Genomic DNA, 20,891 nt, shown 5'->3' with positions numbered 1-20,891 from the left:
GTACACAGTTACAGACACGAGAGGAAACTGTGGTGCTTTTAAACTTGAAAGATTCACTGAAGAAGTGTTCAGCTTGATCAGAACACAGTCCAGAAGGAAAGTTGTTCATTGCCCACACAGGGCCAAGACACCAACATCCTTCTCTTTGTATTACGCAACATCTGTGTGTCCTTTTCAAGTACTTAAAAAAAAAATCAACCTGGGTGCAGTTCCTTAACCAAGACTTATTTCATCCATTGTGTCTGTAATAGGGCGGCACGGTGGTGTAGTGGTTAGCGCTGTCGCCTCACAGCAAGAAGGTCCGGGTTCGAGCCCCGTGGCCGGCGAGGGCCTTTCTGTGTGGAGCTTGCATGTTCTCCCCATGTCCGCGTGGGTTTCCTCCGGGTGCTCCGGTTTCCCCCACAGTCCAAAGACATGCAGGTTAGGTTAACTCAAAAAAAGTCAAAGTCCTTCCCATGCCTTACAGTACCTGGTATTCCTAGGCAGTCTCCCACTCAAGTACTAACCAGGCCCAACCTGTATGTGGCGCATCGGGCGGCGCCAATCTCCGTTTCCATAGCCCTCGGCCTCTCGCCTATTACATAGCTAGGGTTACAGTGGGGAGCTAGTCCTCTGGTAACCACAAGAGTTTAACTCCCCATGCACATCTGTATTGCAGCGTGCCTTGCCAGATGGCAGTAGGTACCATTTTTATGATGGTCTTTGGTATGACCCGACCGTGAATAGAACTCACGATCTCCCGATCGAGAGGCGGACACGCTACCACTAGGCCACTAGTCGGTATGGTTAGGTTAACTGGTGACCCTAAATTGACCGTAGGTGTGAATGTGAGTGTGAATGGTTGTCTGTGTCTATGTGTCAGCCCTGTGATGATCTGGCGACTTGTCCAGGGTGTACCCCGCCTTTCACCCGTAGTCAGCTGGGATAGGGTCCAGCTTGCCTGCGACCCTGTAGAACAGGATAAAGCGGCTAGAGATGATGAGATGAGATGTCTGTAATAAGTGTTCAGTGTGTGTGTGTGTGAGAGAGAGAGCGCGTTCTGTCTGTCCATGGTTGCTTTTCTGGTAAAAGAACTTGATTGTGATCCTCCCACCACTTTGAAAGGTCTGACTTGTTCCAGCTGCTAATATTGACATAACCTTAACCCACATGTTTTGTGTTGTGATTTGTAAAGAAGCATTGTTTGGATTAAATGGCCCCAATTTTCCAGCTCTGGCTACTGAAATGCAGGTTGTGCATGTCGTGATTCACACCAGGACGCCACATGGAGGGGACACACTCCATCAGTCACTGGCACCCACCTGAGCTGCTGAGCTATAGATCAGACTTGGATTCAGGTTGTTCATCTGCAATGTTGCGCTGCATAATGTCGTACAGTGCCTTCTTTTTCTAAAAGTTCACCAATTACAGCGTGTTGTGGAAGTGCGATGGTGCTGTACTGATCGCTGAAATGTTTCACGACTTGGGTTTGTAATTTTGCAGGTGTTAGTTTGCCAGCAGTGCCAAATAAGAAAGTAATATTATGAGTTAGCCGTTTGAGTGTAATATTTTCACTGGCTATTACGCATATTGGAAGTTGGCATGGGGCTTTATATGCGTGATCAGATGATTATCTGCTTGCTTGCCAACATCATGCCATTATACAACGTTACAGCCTGTGGTGATTACAGCAAGAGCTGAACACCCAGAAAACATTGCTGTATGTTCAGCTAAAATGACATCTGCAGCAAACCAACTTGCTCCAAATATCCTACACACATTAACACTTTTCAGCATTGAAATAGTTACGCTGTCAGTGTGAATGCTGAACATTAGCTCGCACTTAATGAAGATATTTTAAATGCAGAAATTAAAGCCTTGACCTGTAACAGCTGTTAACGTTTCATTGAAACATTAGTAAAATTATGTTAATGGACAAAAAAAAAATCATCTTGTCTCAAGCTTACTTTGCAGAATGTTTCAGTTCATGCGACCCGGTTTTCTCCTCAACCCTGGTTCGCACTGATTGATGACGTGAGCAGAACGTAGCAAATTTCTTCAATCACAGGTCTATCATTAGAGGATCTTCCTTGTATAGTCTGACTTGGAGAACATGTTGTCTGTTGTAGAATTAAGCCAAAATTTTATTGGGATCATCTCATACGAGTAACAGACAAGTAGTAATCTTTAAAGACTGCTGTAACGGCACAGTCTAAAACCAGCTTTAGGTTTCATTTTATTATGTAGTTTAATCATGTAATGGCACATTCAACGAGTTTCAGCGCTGTCTAAAAGGTGTACGGAGTATTTTATGCCTTTTGTAACTGAATAATCCACATAACTTTTACCATTTGGGGCAGACAGGCATGAATTGTTTTTCGGCTGTTGGAAGGTTTTTCTCTTTCTAGTGACAAAATGTGTTTTTGTTTTGGTTTTTTTGTTTTTTCCCCTGGTCTTTGTGGGTGATTTCTAAAACCAGATGGCGGTTACTATAAATGAGTGAAAACTGATCATGCTCTGAGGCCTTTCACTTGATAGAAGTGATAACATGATTAAAAGTCCTGATTTAAAAGCACCCCCTCTCTAAGCACATTAAAGGTGCATTAGGTAATAAGTCTTTTTTTTCTCTCTCTCTCCAAGATTATGTCTCTAACAGTTAAATAAATATTAGTGCTGTCAAAAATGTCGCATTATTAACGCGTTAACTTGACTCAATTTTAACGGCGATAATTTTTTTTTGCGAGATTAACGCTCTGTGACATGATGTAGGTTTTTCATAAGCTTTTGAAACTGCCAGGAACTTGGAACAGAGACTTTGCTTAGAAAAACGATAGCAGCTAGACTGTAATGCCACGCCCCGCACAGCCAGAGCCCTCTGCCCTCCTCCCCCCCCCAAAGAACCAGCGCGGGCAGGGCTAGTAGAGATGGGATTTATGGCTCTTTGATGGGATCCGCATCTTTGTGATCCGTTCTTTGAAAATAGCCGTTCAAAAGACTGGCTCATTTGGCTCTTTTTAAATATTTATTCAGTTTTAAGAAGACAGCATCTAAAGAAGCCAGATCCCTCTGAACTGTAAACTCAATGCTATCCCAGAAATCCTTCCTGTAATATGCAAATTTGGCCGCCTCTGATTGGACAGCGCGACGCATCAACAGGCAGAAAGTGTAAAAGTACAAAATGTGTTAAGTGAGCTGAAACAGTAAAGATCAGACTCAATGCAATATTTATCAACGAACAACTTAAAGTTAATATAATAGTGTACTTTATATTCTAATCAAGCATGTCAAGCCTACCGTCACTGTGTAACCTGTCTCTCTGATTAGAGTTGTAGACTAACTCAAGCAGTAGATCACTAGCCTGGGCCCGCCCATCCTAAGCGTGATGCAACACGAGGGCCTGTTCCGAGCTCGGAGAGCTCTGAAGTCGCGTTAGCCAGGCTAGTAGATCACTTCACTCATGGTTCTTTTGCTAGCCCCGGTGTTCGGCTTAGGTTTCAGTTTGCAGTGGCTGTGTCAAGACTTGTTATGCTTTGCAATAAAAAAAAATTGGTACAAAGCAAGCCCATTCACTTTTTTATGCTGATAAGAGAATTACAATGGTTTTTCATGTGACAAAAATGTGCGATTAAATTGCGATTAATCGCGAGTTAACTATGACAGTCGCGACATTAATCGCGATTAAATATTTTAATCGCTTGACAGCACTAATAAATAGTTTTAACATTTGAATTATTTTTTTTTTTCTTTTTGAACAGTGCACCCCCAAACATGTTCCTGAAGCTGCAACTCCAGCATACATAGTGGCACGTAGCGTAAAGTGTCTATAAAATGACTGATAAGAGGCGCATCCAAACACAAACAAGCATTCCAGACAGGAAGTCAGTTTCTCATATGGGTATTCGCAGCTACTAAATACACTTGTTTTGAGGCCACAAGTTAAGTTTATATTGCTAAATTAATTGATTGTTTAACATATATTCCAGGTTCTTGACTATTGTACCTTTTTAATACAGTACCAATCAAAAGTTTGGACACCTACTCATTCATAGGTTTTTTTTTTTTTTTTGTATTTTGACTATTTTCTATTTTAGATTCTTGAAAGTAGCCGCCGTTTACCTTGATGATGTTTACACACTATAGAGATCTTGCAGTCACGTGACCGGAAAGTACACAGCCGCCATATTGTCGGTCAACAGCACAGCTGAATACTGCTGCACTCATGTACAGAATGGATCAATTTCAACCGACGGACTACACAACTCGTTTTTCTAATGAACAGATAACTAGATATATGTCTAAAATAAACAATCTACAGATTATTGACCCTTATGGCTTACCGGACGGAGTTTTCACGACCGTGTCAGTGGATATGGAACTGCCAGAGGTGGAATACCCAGACGTGTATAATTACCTCATTAACTTTCCCTCGCTGTTCAGTGGTGAAGCACTGCATGCTTATAAATCTCTGCACAGTTATCTTTAGAGAAATTCAGGATTTGTCAGCGACTCAGATGTGGCATCTTGTAAACAAGAAAATGATCCTCACTGGATGGGTAAGTCACTTAAGTATTGAGTATAGCACTGACCAGCCGATTCTAGAATAAGGTAATTCCAGCTGTAATTCCAAATCGTCCGTCTTGTTTACCTGGCGTTGGAGAGGTAGAGGCTTAGCAGTGGAGATTTGAGTGGCTGTTTTCTGAGCTTAGTCAACAGGCCAGCTCTGCCTGCAGCCTCGCTTTTGCTTCCTCTCCCGGCGCCGCCTCCTTCGCTTTGCTTCCGATAACAATCCACGGAGACCCCGCTGGTCTCGCTATCTCGTCCGGAATGTTTTTTTTTTTTTCTCGTCCGGAATGTTGTGCATGCAATGGAAATCGCTACAAACCGTCGTTTTCTGCTGGAAACCAATGTCCAGTAAGTCCATACGGTTGTAGTGGATATTGAAGTCCGGTACAGACGAACAACACGCAAAAATACACACAAAAAACATAAAAACCGTGCACAGGTAGGAGAGCTTGTAGCCGCAGCCGTTGTAGTAGAATTGTATATAGTAGGTTTTTCCAGAAGAAAAGGTAGAAGCAGAAGTAGAACCAGAAGTAGAAGTAGAAGGCGGAAATATGGCGTTTGACCGACAAGATGGCGTCTGTCACAATCTGGATCGGCTGTGACGTCACATGCAAGTGCTCCATTGGCATTATCTTAACCAGCTTCATGAGGTCATCACCTGAAATGCTTTTCAGTTAACCGGTATGCCTCGTCAAAAGTTAATTACTGCAATTTCTTGCTGCCTTAATGCATTTGAGAGCAAACAGTAAATGATAAATAATAAAAATGCAGTAAATAGCCCTGTTCCACAATGACAGAGAAATGACAATCCATCATTTTACTTGATGACATGAAGACTTTTTTTTTTATTAATAAAAATAAATAAAATCTCTTGAATTAGGTGGTGTGTCCAAACTTTAGACTGGTACTGTACATAGGGAAGCAGATAAATACTCGGAGGCTACACACTCTCACTCAAATGTGTACACACTGGAGTAAATGAGTCCACTCCCAGTCGTGCATATTCATTTTTACCAAATCATGTAATGTACTTATATTGAGCTGAAATGTTTTATATGAGGTCTAATAATCACTGGAACAAGTGCTGAAGCATTTCCTGAGTATCACTTTCTAAAACCTGTATGAATCCCGAGGCATCACGCGAGAGTGCTCGAGTTACCAAAACATCAATGATATACTGCTGACAAAAATTGGCAAACAGCTGGTGTTGGTGCTGTTTCAGTTATCAGCAGTGCTTTGATCACATAATTTCTTGTCCTGGCTGGGATTTATCCGGGCATGTTGGCTCCCAGATCTGGCTGCTGGCGTGCTTCCACTTTTGCTCTTTTAAACGCGCGTAACGTTTAAGGAATTGTCGGCCATGCTTTTTCCACATCATGTACAAAATTAACACATTAACAGCTCATCGACATGCAAACGTGTGACTCCCTGTTCACTTTTGCTAATAAATGCATGTCAGAAGCTTATTCTTCCCATGTGTGCTTTTTGCCAGTTCGATCGAAATGGATACAATAGATGTTAAAGCATTCTATGATACAAGTGATATTATTGGATGTACTTTGAAATCTAATACAGAAAGGCAGCATCACTGCAGTACTTTACCATATGGTATTATGTTTAACGCAGTAACTATTCACTACCCATATCGGGTGGATATCCAACAAATGACAAAGTACCTGGCAGAATTGTTTTAATATAGGGCCATTATTAAAAAATGTTCTGTTTCCGGTCCACCGGCCGGGTGAGTGCCGTTTGTGCGGTTGAAATTTTTTTTTTTTTTAATGCCGGTTTTTCGACATTTTTTTTCAGGTTCGTAAATCTAAAATCGAACTTGACATTTCCGCATTCCCGGGGCTTTCCACTAAGGCTCATACTAGCCAGCCATGACAAATAAGTAGCCAGCCAGGGGGAGTAAACACAAAAATAAACTCCTGTGCACGCAGTTCCCAGGGTTAAATATATTTTCCACAGACCATTTATTTATTCACTTTACTCAAATGCAAAGTAAAATGGCAGTAAATCTTCTTTTTTTTTTTTTGCGTATTGCATCATGAGGCGTTCCTGGCTTGTAAATCTCTTATTTTCGGTGCATGACACATTCACGCAACTGAGCATGCGCCGAGTGCGTGTGCACAGTGCATGTCAGGGCGCGGATGAGTTACTCTCCCTTGATCAACGGTTCAGTTTGACATTATTGTCAGTCCGTTAGATAAACATTTAATTTTATTAAAATCGAAAATTAATATTTAGAGCCTGTGGGCTACAAAAATAGTCATTAAAGTAGCCGGCTAGACTTAATTGTGTGGCCGGCAGCCGGCGCTTGTGGAAAGCCCTGTCGAATCAGCTCTGCGCATGCGCCGTGCGGCACAAAAAAATAGCAGCCGCCATGAAGGAAGGAGATCCGGAGTTTTCAAACATTTGCTTAAGTGTGAAATCGCAAAATGGTATTCTCGCGAACAACAAAATGGTAAAGATTCAGAAAAACAAATCATTCAGTGATCATTTTAATAGTGTAATTTCATCCGAACTAGGCTTAACGCTCGATTTAGAACTACAGAAAGTCCGTGTGTCGGACATTTTAAGTACCTTTGTAAAAGTTTTGCAAATGTTGCAGTCAGCATTTAAAATGCTAACTTAAAGTTTTTGTACAAGTTTCAGTTGATTTAACTGTCATATTTTATTAAATGTCTGCTTTTGTAATAAAAAAAGTACTGAAAGAAAAAGCAAACACAGCATTGCGATTTCTTATCCATCCATATATAATAAAAAAAAAATCCTTCCCTCCCGACTGAAATTTTTTTTGCCCACCCGGTGGACAGGAAACGGATTTTTTTTTAAGGATGGCCTAGTTTTTAAAAAAGTAAAGTAAATATGCCTGCAGTTTACACGTGGGTGTTAATGAGTTTTTATTTTTTATTTTTTTTAATTATAAGCCAGAGATGGGATTGTTGTTGTTAAAGTCCAAAAGAATTTGAATAGTCACTTTTCTTGACTAACCAGAATCTGAATAGTTACTGCATTAGACTAAACCACAATGGACAATCCACACACGGAAGAAACAGAGTTTTGCATTATTATGCACTGACCAGTCACTTAATTAGGAATACCTGTACATGCTTCATCTTTTTCTTCAGCTGTCCACTTTTGTACCCACTGTAGCTTCTGTTCCTGGCTGACCGGAGTGTAACCTGATGTAGAGTTCAGCTGTGCTGTGTTGTGAGTTATGAGATGCTTTCCTGCTCACACAGATGTAAAGAGTAATTATTTGAGTTCTCTAACCTCCCTGTGAGCCTTCCTGTTAGACCTCTCTGATTAACAAGGTGCTTCTGCCTGCAGAACTTCAGATGTTTTTTTGTTTTTCGCACCATTCTGTGTGAACTCGGAATGAGACTGGTGTGCATGAAAATCCCAGATCGTCAGTTTCTGAAATACTTAAAGGGATCCTCCAGCAGATTTACTCTTAAACTTATGTTAAGTAAAAGTATTCGTAAATTTTCAACTGTCAAACATTTATTTTCGGAGACCAAATAGTGTTCTAGAAAAATAAATTTTTATTAAATACCAGATGGGCCTCCCGCAGAAGTGACGTATGCGATGACATGGCGTACTGGAAGCTAGAGCAACTCGGCTGGTTATATCCTCTGCTTACAATGTGGTTTTGCTAGCAGAGTTCGAACGAATTATCTAATGAAACGCTTTCATCTCCCAACAAAGAACACTGGATAATCTTGCCTTTGAAGACAACTGTCTCTGTCTGGATTTCAACACTGACTGGTTCATCTGTTTGCACAGCAATATCCCTCTTTCTGGTCAATTCACGTTCCTAGCACATACATGAAACTACCATGAAATAAAACTTAGGAAATTTCATATGAGTGAGTTTCTCATCTCATCTCATCTCATTATCTCTAGCCGCTTTATCCTGTTCTACAGGGTCACAGGCAAGCTGGAGCCTATCCCAGCTGACTACGGGCGAAAGGCGGGGTACACCCTGGACAAGTCGCCAGGTCATCACAGGGCTGACACATAGACACAGACAACCATTCACACTCACATTCACACCTACGGTCAATTTAGAGTCACCAGTTAACCTAACCTGCATGTCTTTGGACTGTGGGGGAAACCGGAGCACCCGGAGGAAACCCACGCGGACACGGGGAGAACATGCAAACTCCACACAGAAAGGCCCTCGCCGGCCACGGGGCTCGAACCCGGACCTTCTTGCTGTGAGGCAACAGTACTAACCACTACACCACCGTACCACCCCTGAGTGAGTTTCATGCAAAAAAAAAAAAGTATGTATGTATTTGGAGTATAGTTGACCATACCTGAAGCTCAACTGAATGCTCCGTCTCTTAATCGGTCGGTGATGGTTCTTTAATGTCGGTGTTTTCTTTGTTATCCGTATTTTCTTCCAGTATACGCTGAAGAGCCTACAATGCATAGGAATACAGATTACAATTCATCAGGTAAGACACCAATAATATACCAGGGACAGATCCAGACCCATTCACATGCATTGGTCAGAAATATATGTATGCCACTTGGCATCGGTCACAGGGCGTTTGTTTACTTTACTGCTAGCTGGCTACATGGGCTGTAGCCACGCTCAACCAACAGACCAGTGGTCCAGGATCCAACCACCTGTGGTTAAGCGGTGATGCTTACTTGACCTAATGACCTATATTCTCATGATGCTTTTGTATAGTGTGACCTGAGACAAAGAATCTAGGTCAAACCAATAAAATGCTCCGGAAAAAGGTTGAAATTCGCACAAATAACGGGCCAAGCCATGGTCGTAGCAGGCCATGTCTGGGCTCTTTCGAAAGGTCTCGGGGAGAGGGAGGTGTCCTGTAAATTTTGGCTGGATTAGGACTTTCGGTGGCCAAGTTATGAATTTTTAAATCCTTGTGCGTGTGTGCGGCTGTAGCTGGGGCTCATATTAAAGTTTTCGGCGAGCCGCGCTCACGCAGGGGGTTCGGGGGCAAATAACGGGCTGAGTCACAGTCATAGCGGGCCGTGGCTGCCCTCTTCAGAAAGGGGTTGGCATGCTCTATGCCCCTGTGCAAAGCCATAGCGAACTGGTAAAATTAGTGACAATATTTCTGCAAATGTGCATCTGTCAGATTCTTGGGCTGGATCCGTCTCTGTATGCTACAAAGAATCATGGTAGAACAAATTCGAAACTAACCTCCTGGTGGTGTTGTCTCTGTTGCTGCTCAACACTGTATCGGCGGACTTTTGGAGCTGAACGATGGGCAAATATTGTTGGCATGGCATCATCTTTTATCTTTCTTTTTATTCTGGAAGCCCCCATTAATCTCGCTTTTAATTCCGTCGATTCATTGAAACAGGATGATTTCAAAATATTCGGAGCAAAAGTAGGGCACCATAGGCAGATTGTTTTGAGGTCTTCCGATGGCATGAATCCATTTCTTGCGAATAGTCTGACAATTCTGGAGAGATAAACGGTGAAAAGATATCTTCTTGTCCTTTTTAGAATCATTTTGGCATTTATGTGCTGCGCAATGAGGCATACTTTTTACTTTTTTCAAAACCTATAAATTCGATAAAAATACTTGCAAAACCACGATGTAAGCAGAGGATATAAACAGCCGGGTTGATCCAAGCTTCCAGTACACCACGTCATCGCATAACGTCACTTCCGCCGGAGGCCAGTCTGGTATTTTAATCAAAATACGTTTTTCTAGAACACTATTTTTGGTCTCCAGAAATGAGTGTTTGTTGAAATCTGCAAATACTTTTACTTTATATCAAGTTTAAGAGTAAATCTGCTGGAGGATCCCTTTAAACCAGCCCATCTGGGACCAACAACTATGCCATGCTCAAAGTTACTGCAATCACATTTTTCCTCATTTTGATTGTGGGTTTGTTTGTTTTTGTTTTTTGGGTGAACTGATGCTGTTGATTTGTGCATGATTTTATGCACTGCACTGCTGCCACATAATTGATGTGCAGGTGTTCCTAATAAAGTGCATGATGAGTGTACCTTGTAATACTAGAACACTGACTTTGAAACAAAAAATCTGAATAATTTTAATTGTACTGTGTAAGTCTCCTAATTTTTAGGGTTTGGAGAAAAGGTATATTCTAAACATCAGCGGTAAGTTATTGTTTCTATAGTAACAGCTCGTTCACAGGGACTTGTATGGTGGACGCGCCACATAATCAAGACTTAAAGGAGAACTGAAGTCATTTTTAAACTTGCTTTATTTCTTAATTCACATGTTGTTCAATTACGTTTTCGGTTTTAGTAACCTTTATATCGTGACTCGTATTGGCAACTAATTGCAATTAAATATTATACTTATCGGCCTGTTCGGTTTTTAGCCATCTTGAATTTAGTTCGTTTGGTCCACGGCAGGCGTCGCTTATCCGCGCAATCTTCATGAGACTTGTGCGAGACTTCAAAATGTGAAGTGTCAACCAGGTGTCAGTGCCGCCATTTTGAAAACTGTTTTCCAAACGAAATATTGCACAAAAATGAGTTTAAATGATGATTACTGCCTTTTTCAAATTTTCCTGATTGCTATCAAAACACACAAAACTTCTGGCTTGATTAGATCAGCATTCGAAAGAGGGCGCGCGGGTCTTTTGACAACGTTGGCAGATGTCGGTCACTTTGATTTCCGCTGTACGTTTTACTTCCGTCCTACGATGTCTCGCACAGGTCTCGACGAATCTCGTTTACGGCTATTGCTTTGACATATGGACTGATATATTACAGAGCATATTTCAAACACTCAACTTGCTATAGCGGTGACAAAATAGCTATCAAAAATGCATTCCTATATTTAATAAAATCTCATCTCATTATCTCTATCCGCTTTATCCTGTTCTACAGGGTCGCAGGCAAGCTGGAGCCTATCCCAGCTGAGTACAGGCGAAAGGCGGGGTACACCCTGGACAAGTCGCCAGGTCATCACAGGGCTGACACATAGACACAGACAACCATTCACACTCACACCTACGGTCAATTTAGAGTCACCAGTTAATCAAACCTGCATGTCTTTGGACTGTGGGGGAAACCGGAGCACCCGGAGGAAACCCACACGGACACGGGGAGAACATGCAAACTCCACACAGAAAGGCCCTCGCCGGCCACGGGGCTCGAACCCGGACCTTCTTGCTGTGAGGCGACAACGCTAACCACTACACCACCGTGCCGCCTATTAAATAAAATGAAAAATAGAATTTTGATAATAAAAAATTTGCCTTCAGTTCTCCTTTTAAATAAAACGCAGCCAATCAATGTTACTGTACCAAAAGTGATAAAAAGACCCTTTTTTGCTCCTTGACTTTTGAATTAAAGTCTTGGGTGTTTGTTTGCCTTCTTGTTTAAATTTCAGTCTCTCCTCATATGTATGAGCATCAAAAAACCTTTTTTTCTAAAATCTGGTGGATTATGAGCTATTTCTACCATTTTGTGCCAAAAAGAAGCTAAAATGCTATCCGAAGAAAGAATAGTGAGGTTGGTTCACTTGTTCAAAAAAAAAAAAACAATGCAAAGAATCAGAAAGACCTTTTTAATTGTTACTTCCTGTAATACTTACAGTTTATTTATGATATTTACAAATTACACCACCACAGCAGGCTTGGAGAGATTCCATCTGCTGCCAATATGTTTAAATTTGAGATGCGAATCATGTTTTAGTGATTAACAGTTGGTTACAAGGTTCCGCCCCTTCGAGAGTTCTGTCAGTCATTTTTAAGGAGAAGCCGTGCGTCTAGGCAGGATAAATAAAGACCGCATTGTCCATTAAACATTTAGATGATGTTTTTTGTTAATGCAAAACTCATCCACCCACACTCCATTCATTCCCAGAGGTGTGCGGCTTCCGGGCAAGACTCAAAATGACGTGTTAAAAGCTTGTTTGCTAATGCGCAGTATTCATTTGCCCCATTAAAACACAATGTACTTGAGTATCCCATAGACACCCACAGTGGCAGGGGCTTCTCTGAGTGTATGTTAGTGCTGTGTCGGGGCCTTGAAAGGAGATTTTGACACAGACTGCACTGTCCACCAAAACAGTTCGAGTTAAATGAGTGAACAGAGCGATTATTGCTGTAAGATATTGGATTCACTAAAATATCGAATTCCACCAAGGTTGATGAATAGCATACACGTTGGTAAACATTTCATTGCCACGTTTTAATAAAATTCAAGGGGAAGTCAGGCTTCTTGTGTTGTCTTATGCCCCTTTTCCACCAAATCAGTTCCAGGGTTGGTTTGGGGCCAGTGCTTAGTTTGGAACCGAGTTTTCTGTTTCCACTGACAAAGAACTGGCTCTGGGGCCAGAAAAACCGGTTCCAGGCTAGCACCAACTCTCTGCTGGGCCAGAGGAAAGAACCGCTTACGTCAGCGGGGGGGCAGAGTTGTTAAGAACAATAACAAGACCGTGAAAGATCGCCATTTTTAAGCGACAAGAAGCAGCAGCTGTACAAACGTGAAGTCTCATCTCATCTCATTATCTCTAGCCGCTTTATCCTGTTCTACAGGGTCGCAGGCAAGCTGGAGCCTATCCCAGCTGACTACGGGCGAAAGGCGGGGTACACCCTGGACAAGTCGCCAGGTCATCACAGGGCTGACACATAGACACAGACAACCATTCACACTCGCACCTACGGTCAATTTAGAGTCACCAGTTAACCTAACCTGCATGTCTTTGGACTGTGGGGGAAACCGGAGCACCCGGAGGAAACCCTCGCGGACACGGGGAGAACATGCAAACTCCGCACAGAAAGGCCCTCGCCGGCCCCGGGGCTCGAACCCGGACCTTCTTGCTGTGAGGTGACAGCGCTAACCACTACACCACCGTGCCGCCCAAACGCAAAGTCATCCATCATTATTATTATTATTATTATTATTGTTGTTGCTGCTTCTTCCATGTTGTTTTTGCTTCGATATTCGCGTCAAGGTTTATGCAAACGTAATGACGTAACTGACGTATACAGCGACGTAATGACGTGGCTTCCCTTAGCACCGCGAGCTATGGAAAAGCAAACTGGTTCTCAGCTGGCTCGCAAGTTGAACGAGTTGTGAATCCCAGCACTGGCTCCGAACCAGCCCTGGAACTAATTTGGTGGAAAAGGGGTATTAAAGCACTCGGCTGTGCTAGACATGTTACCACAGTTCATTTCTGTCGAGCCTTAGTGTAATTATGATGGCCCCTCTGCAGATTGAAGACGCACGCAAGCTGACTAGCACATGACACTTACGTACTTGCCTTTTTTTTTTTTCTATGTTCTAATTTAAACATTACAAGGTGATCCATTTTTATCACCAACAAGAGCTTGTATACTGGTTCATCTTCAACAGGGTTTTTGTAATTGGCCTGAGATTTACTGGCTCGTTGCCATCTGCTGTGCAGAATCATAGTGTCGCAGTTTAACCCTGCTTTACCTTGTTCTTTCAGAATGGCCTCGATGCCAATATTGGCTGAGCTGCTGGTGGATTATAACTGCCGCTCCTCACCGAGTACAGAATCCTCCTTACTGTTTCTCTCCTCTAGCGAGGCTCTTAATTGAGTCATCATGAGCTGATCCTGCAGTTAAACATCAATTAAGTTAATGAGCAGAGTGCAGTGTGGTGATTAAGTACACTTCCCTGTCTGAGAGGACGATGGTTATGAAGGTACCAATACATAATAGTACCAGTCAAAAGTTTGGACACCCCTTCTAATTCGGTGGTTTTTCTTTATTTTTATTCATTAAAAGTCACTTCATGTTTTAAAGTAATGATGGATGTCGTTTCTCTTGACCTAGTTAAGCGATTCTTGACATAATATGGATTACTACAGTTGTAGAATAGGGCTATTTACTAGGGCTGTAACGATATGCGTATCGAAATCGCGATACGCAGAGCCACGATCCGTATCGCGATACAAGAAGGCAGAATCGCGGTACACCCTTTCAAACTTCTCCTCAGCCCAAAAACAGAGGCGCTTCCAAACTTCAATTTATGAATACTTTTTATTTAAATTACATTTTAGACTTACTTAAATTACTTTTATTTTTTTATATCTATTAGTAAGTCATTTTTTCGCCGACCTGCGACAATCTTCTGCGAGTCACGCAACGTCCACACTCGCCACTGGCAGAGCATTCATTTCTTTTAAGCGGTCGCCATTCTGGTTGCGACGCGGGGAGCGAATCTGTAAACAAGCAGCTCATTGGCTGGCTAGGTGTGCCACAAGCCAATCACAATCACTTGACCGGAAAGGCATGCAGTGTTGCCAGATTGGGCAGGTTTAGGTGCTTTTTGGCTGGTTTTGAACATATTTTGGGGTGGAAAACGTTAGCAATATCTGAAGGCATGTCTGCTTGGGCGGAAGCCTTCTGCGGCAGTTACATTTTGACACGCGAGCAATGTTTCACCATAAAAATTCCGTAATTTCCATCTGTTTTCCACGATCACAGAAAATCATTGGCCCTATGAGAGTGAGACAGTGAGAGAGCCACCCCCCCCCCCCAAAAAAAAATCTTAACGGATTTACACGATTTGGAAAAATGACTTTTTCAGAACCGAAAAAAACGGAGCTTCCGGCTCAGCAGTATTATTTTGAGAAATAAAACAATCTTTGGATATACATTTGTTCATTTTTGCATACATATTACTCATTCTCTGCAGTGGTCTGAATTATTTGTTATTAAATAGTTAATGTAAGTAAGTAAATGTTAATAAGTCAAATTTACTACTTTAAAAAAACATTTAAAAAAAAATCGTGGGCGTATTGAATCGTGGGTCAAAAATCGCGATACGAATCGAATCGTGAGTTGGGTGTATCGTTACAGCCCTACTATTTACTGTATGTTTATTATTTACTATTTAATGATCTCAAATGCATTGAATTCCACTAATTAACTTTTGACGAGGCACCTGTTAATTGAAAAGCATTCCAGGTGACGACCTCATGAGGCTGGTTAAGATAATGCCAATAGTGTGTAAAGCGTCATCAAGGTAAACGGCGGCTACTTTGAAGAATGTAAAATATGAAACATTTTGGGTTTCTTTTAACACTTTTGTTCACCACATAATTCCGTGTATTCCATATATAGTCCATATGTTAATTCATAGTTTTGTTGTCTTCAGTATTGTTCTACAATGTAGAAAATAATCAAAATACAGAAAAACCTAAGAATGAGTAGGTGTACAAACTTTTGACTGGTACTGTACAAACTTTTGATCGGGCCGTGCTTTCTAGGCGCTTCTGATAAATCAAATGCTAGAAATTTGGTTGTCTTATTTGATAGTTCAATGTCGTTTGAGCATCACTCCAAACAACTAGTTGGGAACTGTTTTTATCACCTAAGGAACATTTCAAAATTCAGACTGCTGGTGTCAAAAGCTGAACTTGAGACGATTGTCCACGCGTTTATCTCTTCTCGTTTAGATTACTGTAACAGTCTTTTAACTTGTTTAAATAAATCGGCTTTGGACCGTCTTCAGACCGTGCAACATGCTGCAGCAGGACTTTTAACTGGCACCAATAGAAGATCTCACATTACTCCAGTCTTGGCTTCTCTTCATTGGTTGCCAGTAAATTTTAGAATTCATTTTAAGATTTTAGTCTTTACTTTTAGGGCCTTACATGGTCAAGCTCCACAATATATTGCTGACTTGCTGAAACCCCATTCTTCTTCTCGTGCTCTGAGGTCGACAGGTCAGATGTTGTTGGTTGCCCCACGTACTCGGTTCAAAACTCATGGCGATCGTGCGTTTCAGGCAGTGGCACCAAGATTGTGGAACTCTCTCCTGCTTTCCTTACGCTGTACTGACTCCATTGACTTTTAAAAAGCAGCTGAAGATACTTTGATACAGAAAAGCTTTTAATTAATTAAATTGGTGTTTCACAGTGTTTTATTTTATTGTGTTTTATCTATGAATCCATCGTGTTTTGTGTTTTATCTGTGAAGCACTTTGTGAATTTTTATTTTTTTTTTTTAATCGTTATCTGTGAAAAATGCTATATAAATAACATTTACTTGCTTGTTTACAAAATTCCGGGGAAGCCGAGCACAGCAGGTGTTTGTGTATTTAAAAAAAATAAATAAATAACCACGTCGTAATATCTAATTATAGATTATTAGACTTTGAATTCATCGACATTGGAGAAATGGCGATCAAATACCTCAAATATCTGTGGTGGATCTTAATTTCATTCAGACATTCATTGTATTTTTCTTTTGTATGGGACACATTAACCATCACAAACGTCATAAAATATTTCGCGGGATTTTACGACAGTGCCAAACTCACTGACTGTTTTCATTCACAGCATGATTCGGTCACCCTCATCACGTCCAGCTTGTTTTCTTTCAGTTTCATTTTGTCCAAAGAAAGATGACCGTCCCAAAACGATAAAAGGATGAACCGAAACCAGTCATATGAAAAGAAAAGGAAACACAAGTTCCTTTCAAAGTGGCTAAAAAAAAAGGAGTCTCCTTTCACCTGGTGATCACAATGTTTCCTAATCTGTCTTTAAATTAATTTATACTTCAAGTTTTACTGAATTAATCAAGATTTAACTTTATTTCCTCCAGAAGCTTTGAATTTGGGTGAGTCTAACTCTCTTAAAACTGCATCTCCAGTTATAGGTTATAACAACACATTCACCGTAATGGGGCTTTGGATAGATTTTGTTTATTGTTACAGTTAAATTCTGAGTTTTATTGAAAAATTATAAATCATTCAAGCATAACGATTATGATAATGAGACCCTGCTCTCTGATCAACTTTGTTCACCACTTTCCTTTCATTGAACTATTAAATACATAGTAATAAAAAAGTTATGGTCAGGACAAGTGAAAAATCTTGCTGCTTGTCCGACCAGACAAGTGGATTAAAAAGTTAATGTCGAGCCGTGTGCAGGTTGAAGGTTTTGGTCTGAAATCTCATCTTATCTCATCTCATTATCTCTAGCCGCTTTATCCTGTTCTACAGGGTCGCAGGCAAGCTGGAGCCTATCCCAGCTGACTACGGGCGAAAGGCGGGGTACACCCTGGACAAGTCGCGAGGTCATCACAGGGCTGACACATAGACACAGACAACCATTCACACTCTCATTCACACCTACGGTCAATTTAGAGTCACCAGTTAACCTAACCTGCATGTCTTTGGACTGTGGGGGAAACCGGAGCACCCGGAGGAAACCCATGCGGACACGGGGAGAACATGCAAACTCCGCACAGAAACCCCGCCCCATGGGGCTCAAACCTGGACCTTCTTGCTGTGAGGCGACAGCGCTAACCACTACACCACCGTGCCGCCTTTGGTCTGAAATCGAGCTCGCTAATATTATGTGGTTTTATCTGCTTGAATTAGAACAGAACAGTGATAATGTTTCTGGAGGAAGCCCAGAGATTTTAGAAATTAAATTTTGACATGCTTATCTACATTTCACTGCCCACACACACACACACACACACACACAAAAGCAGGCAACACGTTGTCCGTGGCTTGTAGTTTTGCGGTGTTCAAACAGACATCGCAGTTTGTAATTCCCACCCTCTAACCAGAAAAGGCAAAGAAAATGAAAACGGCTCCTCAAATTTCTGCTAATTTCTACTCCGCTACGAGTTAAATCCCAGTTTATGGAGTGGCGTCAAATTAACATGGCTGCACGCTGCATCAGAAGTAAACGAAGTATAATTTCTTACCTTTATGCTGTGTATATATACACACACACACACACACACACACACACACACACACACACACACACACTTTATTTATATATATATATATATATATATATATATATATATATATATATATATATATATATATATATATATATATATATATATATAATTTTTTTTTTTACTTCAGATTAATGAATTCCAGACATATTTGCTTATTAAATCTAGAACCCTTAACTGTCTAGCTTGTTGCTAGCGAAAGATTAACGTGGAGCTGTGTGTGGTTTTTTTCCCATTTTGTATGTCAAATGCTGTGGTTACAAACTACATCATACCAGCCTTTGAATTCCCGCTTATGAGGTAAGTTGATGAAGCGCTAGTCTCATTGGCGTGTATAGTGACTACAACTGTTGCTGTTTAGTCTTCTTTCAATATTTCCTCATAAAAGACCTTCTCTGAAGTTGATCATTATCTAGCTTTATCATAAATATTTATACCAGAAAGGGACCAAGTGCAAATCATACACAAAACAAATGAGGATAACAAACACAACCTGGCATCAGTATAAATACTCTACTTAAGAGTTGACATGTCTCTAAGCATCAGTCTCGCCTCTCCTAAAGTGAAACACCACCACTCGCTCAGCTCTTTGACTTTATGCATTTTATAAAGCTTAATATTATGAAATATTTCATCTCAAAGCTTTATTACATGTTGTAGCACTATGAGCTTGAATAAAGCTAATGTGTAGTTCTTCTGTATGCATAGATTATTAGATGAGCGTGTTATTTTAGGAACCTGCTGAAACACCAAATGCATCATTAAATTGCCCTGCAGCAAGTTAGCACTTGTGTGATTGAGTACTTCATTACCGAGCACGGTAATAACATTATGGAGTGCAAACCTATGGTTGAAGTTTTTCTTCATACCTTTAGACTGATGTATGTACTTTAAACGTATAAACGTAGTAATGTAAATTTATTTTAATTAAGAATAAGATTTCTTTGAGAGCCTTCCTGGGTAAAGGGGATCTGAGTGTTGAACCGTTCTTTACAAATGATGTTCATGGTGTTTTTATATATATATATATATATATATATATATATATATATATATATATATATATATATGCGGCACGGTGGTGTAGTGGTTAGCGCTGTCGCCTCACAGCAAGAAGGTCCGGGTTCGAGCCCCGGGGCCAGCGAGGGCCTTTCTGTGTGGAGTTTGCATGTTCTCCCCGTGTCCGCGTGGGTTTCCTCCGGGTGCTCCGGTTTCCCCCACAGTCCAAAGACATGCAGGTTAGGTTAACTGGTGACTCTAAATTGACCGTAGGTGTGAATGCGAGTGTGAATGGTTGTCTGTGTCTATGTGTCAGCCCTGTGATGACCTGGCGACTTGTCCAGGGTGTATCCCGCCTTTCGCCCGTAGTCAGCTGGGATAGGCTCCAGCTTGCCTGCGACCCTGTAGAAGGATAAAGCGGCTAGAGATAATGAGATGAGAAATTTTTTATTTATTTATTTATTTATTTTTTAGTAGGTTTTTGATTCTCGTTTCTTTTTTTCTAGATGAAATGTTCTCTTTTAAGAGTAAACCTGTGGCTTGTTGGTCATACAACGCGTTATCAAGTTACAAGAAATTTATTTATTTATTTATTTATTTATTTATTTTTAAAATTGTCATTATTTACCCCAGATTACCAGATTTTTAAAAAAAATAAATCCAAAGCCAGAGCAGCCGGGATGAAATCACAGTATATCATTTATATTGCAATATCAGAATATAAAATGAATGATCTATAATTGTCTCCTATCTGGAATACATTTTTTAAAGGAAATGAAAATGTTTTATAAAAATACACCCCACCTCCACCTTGAGCTACTGTGTGATTTTAGAGACTTTTTATGTGTACATGTTAAGGATTAATGCATTCATTTGTCTTGCACTAACTTCGCTTCAAAATCCATCTTGGATTCATATAAATGCAACAGAACCAAGATAGAAAAGCTAAAATGTGGTCCAGTGCTGTCTTTCTTGTGCTTTTAATATACCTAGCTTTAGTATTACTTTTATTATTATATATGCAGAACATATTTTTTGATGGAATAAAAACATGTACTCTATTCCCTTCTAGTGGGTTTCATTCATTTGGTTTGATAGCATGCAGTATTGTTAGCATATCGCTTATCCTACGTGCATTACATCACTCTACCCAATGGAGAATGAGCATGCAGTATGGTCTACGATACTGCATGGTTGTCAAGACAGCATGACATCACACATCGGAGACATAAAACTTCTGCGCTAGCGAGCGACTGTGACAATTTGTAAACAAACATGGCCACCAGGTTTGCATCATTAAATACGGAAGCTTTTGAGAGAATTTTGAAAGAGAAAGACGCGTTGAACGCCCGAAAGTAATGTGTATGATTTATAATACTAGTAATAATAATATTGGCTGGCTTTTTTCGTGGTATAGCAGATATACACTACCGTTCAAAAGTTTGGGGTCACTTTGAAATTTCCTTATTTTTGAAAGAAAAGCACTGTTCTTTTCAATGAAGATCACTTTAAACTAATCAGAAATACACTCTGGGGTGGCATGGTGGTGTAGTGGTTAGCGCTGTCACCTCACAGCAAGAAGGTCCGGGTTCGAGCCCCGTGGCCGGCGAGGGCCTTTCTGTGCGGAG

At 40.8% G+C, this 20,891-nt stretch overlaps 1 protein-coding gene across 7 annotated transcripts in view; it reads left to right on the top strand.

Annotated features, from left to right (window-relative positions):
* Positions 1–20,891, top strand: part of mef2d (myocyte enhancer factor 2d) — a 134,594-nt gene that overhangs the window by 797 nt on the left and 112,906 nt on the right. The window lies entirely within an intron of this gene.

The sequence above is a fragment of the Neoarius graeffei genome, chromosome 5, assembly GCF_027579695.1.
Source record: "Neoarius graeffei isolate fNeoGra1 chromosome 5, fNeoGra1.pri, whole genome shotgun sequence".
NCBI classification, from domain to species: Eukaryota; Metazoa; Chordata; class Actinopteri; order Siluriformes; family Ariidae; genus Neoarius; species Neoarius graeffei.
This window is presented reverse-complemented; position numbering and strand designations above follow the sequence as displayed.